We start from the raw sequence: 6,477 nt of genomic DNA on the forward strand, positions 1-6,477 counted from the left end.
GTTGGGGTTAGGCATTGACCTTGAGTGTTTCAGGTTAGAATAGCCGATTGGTCAGGGGATAGGACCTGAACAAATCGGATTACGTTACCTTGGATGCCTGGCCGATAGTGTGAATGCTATTGAAGGGCGGGTCTTGCGTAGTTGCCAAGTTGCGTGGGTTCCATAATAAAGCGTGCAGAAGACATTGAATTTGGAACAGTAATGACTTTCTTTATTTGCAAAACATTTGCAAAAGCCTATAAATCATGGATTTACTGCATTGTTTCCTCTCAACAAGTTCCAGGGCCACCATGACAAACACAAGTAGTGTCACACCGGCACTGGGCTCTCCCTCAACCACGTTTACTACCCATTCTCCACTCAATCAGTATCATCGTTCACTATCCCCAGCCTATTAGCACTCCTCACCTATTACCTGTTTCAGCTTGTTAACCCAGCTACAAAAAATCAGTGCTATCGTTATTCTGTATATTGTACGAGATTAACATATTAATAATTCATATTTAGTGATAAATAGTGTATGTTTACAGTGTAGGTTACATATTTTTCTCTGTGAGCAGAGTCAGAGTTGATGTGATGGAGGTGCGAGGAAAAGCTTAAGGAAGAGGGAAAGGTAAAGAAAAACCACAAGACAGAGCCGGTGGCAGTTGATCGGTGAGGCAAAGAAAAACTAAAGAGATACTCTCCAAAGATGACAAGGAGAGAGTGGAAGCCCTTCAAAGACAAAGGAGAGAAGCAACAGAGGTTTGTTTTTAATATATTTCTCTGAGCAGTATGAACAATGTCAATGAAACCGAAATTAGCTCTTAGTATCTCGATTGTTTACACGCAGCTGTTCTAGCTGTAGCCTAGTCTGTGTTACAACTGCATGACATGAGTTGTCTGCTAGGGAAATCACAACATATGATTACATTTATGTTACAAGGTAGACAATCCTTTTTCATCACTGACGTGAGGAAAAGTATCCTAGACGTCGTTCTGAATTACCTGTCAAGAAGAAAGCAGGCAACTTTGGCGTCCCTTTTAAAATCCTTGCTCCTCTTTCCATCTTGGTTAAGCGCACTCCAATATTAACTTTGGTCTTGTTGCTTTGCCTGTCACGTTGTCATTTTAATTATCTTTTTAACTTCCTTGGCGACTCCGTTACATGTCGTTGAGAATAGGCACAATCCTCCATCTTCAACAGGCTTTCAAATCTGCCGGCAGTCGCGAGTAATCTCCCCCTTGCATTCGTCACGGTACCATTGTGAGCGTAGAAGCACGAAAGGCGGAGGTATGTCCCTCTTTGGCTAATGTATTTTAAAGATGGAGGCGCAACATGGCTGCCGCCATTCAAGCGACTCGCTCGTATGTATTCTGATTGATTCTGAATGTCAGATTCTACGCTTACGAGAATACTTTGATTAGTTGGTGGAAGTAATTACACATGAATGAGCACATATTTGTGAAAGAACAAAGGTTTTTTTGCTAAGAATCAACTCAAAACATTACACAATGGAGCTTTAAAACATGATTTATAAAAATCATGCCAACTATTATTTAATAGTTTAGCATTCTGTGCACTAAAAAGGTATGTATAAAGGCTTTAGGCCGCCCACATGTTATTGTAGGCCCAGTTTAATATGCAACTTAATTTCATACAATATGTAGTATGGGGTTCCTGCTTCTTTTCTCTTTCAGTTTATGGGTCTTTGGCCTAAAACACATTGAAGACCCCTGCTTTAAACAGTTACATCTGGCAGAAAAGGTTTCTGCTCCTCGAGGGAGCTTTTGATGAATCTGACCAGCCATGAGGACAAGAGAGTTAACGTTAATCCTCATTAACAGGCATAAACATCTACATTGGGCAGAGGAAGGTGCGTTGACATGAGGATATCAGCAGACTAATAGTGAAATGTGTCAGGCGACAGATGGTGAGGCATAAATGGAGCGGCTGATGATTAAATGCAACCAGACTTCAATGCTCTGCCTGAGCTAATGCTATGCTCTATCACATTACTGCACACAAGTGAAATTCTATATTATATTATATTATAATACTATTAGCTACTCTTAGACATCCCTGATAATGTACAGTCATACTGAGACCAAACCAGAGCTAAATGGAGAGTGAATATTGCAACTAAATTCATCAGGTGGCCAGAAAGACGACCCCTAATGAATGCTAATGTTGCTAAGTGTTTGATAACTAGTTACGTACTGTAACAAGTTTGTAAGCTGGTGGCAGGGTGGTGGTTGTTTCTCTGTCAGCTTGTTTTAGCTATGGTGGCCAAAACTGATTAATACAGCTTTAAAGATAGTGTACAGTCAAAATCAATTTAACTGTTAACTTGGTAGAAAGGAGCATAAAGGTGCCCTGTCATACAAAACCATTTTTACTTGCATGTTTTGAAATATGTTAGGTCAATATGTGTTTGTGTTATGTTGTGAATGTGAAAATGAACTGCTACCTCCTCTGTCAGCTCTAGCCACTGAAAAGAAATAAGCATAGAAATCAGGCCAATTACAAAAGCTGGTCAGTCTGACATCATGTTGCCTGATCTCATTACTATTCATTAGCTCGCCCAGTTGGGCTGGGTAAAGGATTCTGACAGCCAGGCTCTCATTGGCTAGCTGTTAGCCAATCAGATTCAAACAGCTTAGCTTGTTGAATATTAATTTAAATTAAATTGATAGAGAACAGGCAGAAATCGAGCTGAGTCTTCCTGTAGGCTTTCTATACCACGCTAGAATGGCTTGAAACAAGGTAACCAAGGCATTTTGTCCACAAAAGTTTTTACAGAGTCCATGGTAGAACTTCAGACATTACCACAAAGTAATGAAATATGTGTGGCGGGGCACCTTTAAGGTTTATTAGGCAGCAACTGAACTTGTAGGGGTGCTCTTGAATTTGTTGCTGGTGTTACCATAGATCCTTTGTACTAAAGCATCTCAAGCATCGCCAATGGGGCGAAAGAATCGCTCATAATCTGTGTTCACGTTCACTTCTCCCATTGGAATCACTACTAAAGAGGTGTGGACATGGCAGAGCCCACATGACACAGATACAGGAAACTAGCTCAAGTTGGGGTGTCTCGGTTCTAAACCGTCTCTGGTGTTACTTTGTTAACTACGATATTAGCTGGTCCACCTACAGCCAGCTAAAATATCAACAGTTTAGTGGGGTGGTCACTGACTGGATTGCTGCTGCTCAATGCTGCACAACACTGCCATTGGTGGTTGGAGGCTTTAGTGCAACCAGAGATGGTATAGAACCGAAACGCCCCAACTCAGAGTAGTTTCCTGTATCTGTGTCAAGTGGGCTCTGCCACGGCCATTCCTCTTTAGGAGACTAGCGGCAGGTCTGTGTGTCTTGATTCCAATGGCAGAAGTGAACGTGAACACAGACTAGGAGCGATTCTTTCGCCCCATAGTCACCAAAGTATATATTGTACCCATTTTTCACAAACCACATATCTCCAGAACATTCTGACACTAAAATGGCATTTTTCAGACGGACACATCAAGAGAAAGTTAACATTGTTTGAGACCTGTTTCTGTCTCAGGACCAAACTCAAACAAAGTCTTTATGTTTCTTCTTTGCAGAGCTACGCTCTGCAATTCCCTGCAATGCCCGGCTGCGTCCTGCTGCTTCCTGCTGCATTCTGCTGCGTCCGCCGCATCCACCCATCCTCTGCAGCGCCACGTTACATCCCGCAACGCCCTGCTGTGATGTTCATACGCCTGAGTAGTCAGGATCCGGTATTGGAGACTGCACTACTCAGTATGACATGATGTGCCCTGCTATGACATGAACTACAACAACCTTTGAAGTCACTGTTCCATTATCTTTAATGTTACTATTATTGCCACTGTTCATCACACCCCCAACCGGCCCCGTCAGACACCGCCTATCAAGAGTCTGGGTCTGTCCGAGGTTTCTTCCTAAAAGGGAGTTTTTCCTCGCCACTGTCGCAACAGCCACTGCTAATGCTTGCTCTTGAGGGAATTACTGTAATTGTTGGGGTTTTGGAAATTATAGAGTGCGGCCTAGACCTACTCTATCTGTAAAGTGTCTAGAGATAACTCTTGTTATGATTTGATACTATAAATAAAATTGAATTGAATTGAAATGAATTGAACTCTCACGAGATCTGGCAACACAGAGAAGCTAATGTCGGCTAATGTTCGTGAACGCCCTTACAAAACAAATTTTCGTGATGCTAAATATGTATTTTAGCTGTGTAAATATCTAATGTTAGCAAAAGAACATATTAATAAATTATCTAAATATAACTATTCATCCATCCACACGACGTTCACTACACGTTCAAAGGAGGCCACGCCCCTTTAGGAGACAGGAAGTGTGTACCGTTTCATACCATTGGCGCTGCTTGAAATGCGCTATCTTTAGTATAGAGGCTCTTTGGTGCAACAACACTGAGTTTCCGCTTCTTCTTTTATGGCAGTTGGCAAACAACTTAAGCATGCATTACCGCCACCTTTTGAAATAGTGTGTGGATCAGATGCCTTGAATTCAGTTGTAATATTTCTTTAATAGTAAATCTGATTTGTTCTCTATTTAACCTATCTTTCAGAATCATCCTTTCCTGCTGGTAGCTAGGCAAATTAATAATTACATGTTCTACTGTTTCTAGACTATAACACTGCTCACATATACCAGTTTCATGTTTCCCAATTATTAGAAGCGTACTATTTAGTCCTGTATGTCCAAATCTCATTCTCAAAATGATGTCCTCTTTTTTTATTTCTGCTATATTCTTTTAACCTGACTCCGCCAGATGGATTGCTTCGCATTTGCTCGGCATATCCATCTGGGAACTTTCCGTTGGAGAATTTTTGGGAAGGGGCGGAAATACTGGTTAGCTGATTGGATGAACCATCTGTTTATCACCTATGTTGGTGATAGACGGGCCAAATCAACCAATCAGATCCACAAAGCGTATGAAAATACAACCACAAGCCCGCCCCTGCTGCTGCAGGCAAAGCATAGCTTGTTAGCTCAGCATGCAAGCAACATGTCGGTAAAGGAGATTTGCTGTTTGTGTAACGAGAATTTAGGAATAAAAGGCACCATTTCAGGTTCCCGGACCATATTCCAAAAGAAGGATCCAAGAGAAAAAAAAAAATTAGCGAGCGGCTAACAGAATTAGGGCTACCGCTGTCTGAAAATACTGGTTAGCTGATTGGATAAACCATCTGTCTATCACCACCTAACCCACCTCAAAACCAACACTGATTGGCCCGGTCGTTTGGCTAACGGCTCCAAATTTTCTCTGCCTCAAGATGCCAGACTGATCTGCAAGTGGAAAACTGGAGCTCACCAGATCAGGACGGTCTCACGAGGCTAATATTCTTTCATCTCTCCTACCTTCTTTTGAATACAGTATAAACATTGTAGCTTTAGGTTCCCTATTCCAATCCTCTTGCCAATTGTTTTCATTTCTGCTTTGATTTGTTTCAACTTTTGCGTATTTGTCAGCCAAAATTAATTTCCGTCTACATGGGCTGGAATTCAGATTAATTTCACTATTACTCCTGCTTTGTTAATCCTAACAAACTTTGAGCGATTTCTAACATAATGTCCTGTCTTGCTTTTGACTGCATGTTTTTGAAACTGAACACTGAGTTTGTGATCATTAATTCTTTTTGTACACTTGCTTGAGGCCAGCCTGAGATTTATTAGAGTTTTATTCAAATACAGATTAGAAAATACACAAAACTATGCCACACAATTACATAAAATTGGAATACTGCTTATACTGTCTCTGGGAGCTGAACAGTGCAACAACAGACTACTAGAGGGCCCTGAGTTGCTCCACTGGTGTAGGTAAGGGTGTACATGAGTTGCCTAAATGCAAATCAGCAGACTTCTCCATCATTTCAAGGCCCAGGCCCAGTACCTCAACCTGCCTCATAGAAATAAATTCCAAAAGAGGAAGGGAATTTTTACAAGGTAAAGTGACACTCTATTTAGCCTACATAACTGCACTGCATAGCAACACAAGTTAATAACAGCAGTTGACAGGGGTTGTAACTGTAGTGAAATCACAAATACTCACAGTTCGGGTGTTAGATAATGGATATGTTCCAAGCGGCAACTTCCTGGCCTAAAAAGTGAAGAAATGACCCTACTTCTAACTAGGGCTGGGCAATATATAGATATTATATCGATATCGCGATATGAGACTAGATATCGTCTTAAATTTTGGATATCATAATATCGTAATATGGTAAGTGTTGTCTTTTCCTGGTTTTACAGGCTGCATTACAGTAAAGTGATGTAATTTTCTGAACTTACCAGACTGTTCTAGCTGTTCTATTATTTACCTTTACCCACTAAGTCATTAAATCATTTCTGGAGATTATTTATCAAAAATCTCATTGTGTAAATAACATTTTGTTAAAGCACCAATAGTCAACCATACAATATCGTCGCAATATTGACATCTAGGTATTTGGTCAAGAATATCGTGA

This window comes from Perca flavescens, chromosome 1 (assembly GCF_004354835.1).
Source record: "Perca flavescens isolate YP-PL-M2 chromosome 1, PFLA_1.0, whole genome shotgun sequence".
NCBI classification, from domain to species: Eukaryota; Metazoa; Chordata; class Actinopteri; order Perciformes; family Percidae; genus Perca; species Perca flavescens.